The following is a 402-nucleotide window of genomic DNA, read 5'->3' as shown; positions in this document are numbered from 1 at the left end:
TAAACGCACGCCCACGACAAAGGGAAGAACAAAACCCAGACTGGATAGAAGAGACGATAAAAAGATGAAAGGATTGTGGCAAAACAAAGGAGTAAAAGTCTTAACCGTGATGCAAGCGCCGGTGTCATCAGCTCCTCTAATCCAGGATTACTGGGGTTATTACGCGCGTGTGTGAACCTACATCTAATCTCAGTGTATGCCATATGTGTTCAGTCCCTGTTGTGCCGGACACATGGTCACAAACATGTTGTCATTGTTTTTTTGCTGCTGTGTATTAAATCCAAGTTGCACGAGAACAATAACAACAAGTAGATTAAAGGTACTGTGTAGAATAAAGTCTGGGTAGAACAGTGCTATCAAAAACATGTATTTAGGAAGAATCTACCGCATGAATTAATAGGT

Source organism: Melanostigma gelatinosum, assembly GCF_949748355.1.
Source record: "Melanostigma gelatinosum genome assembly, chromosome: 11".
NCBI lineage: Eukaryota > Metazoa > Chordata > Actinopteri > Perciformes > Zoarcidae > Melanostigma > Melanostigma gelatinosum.
This window is presented reverse-complemented; position numbering follows the sequence as displayed.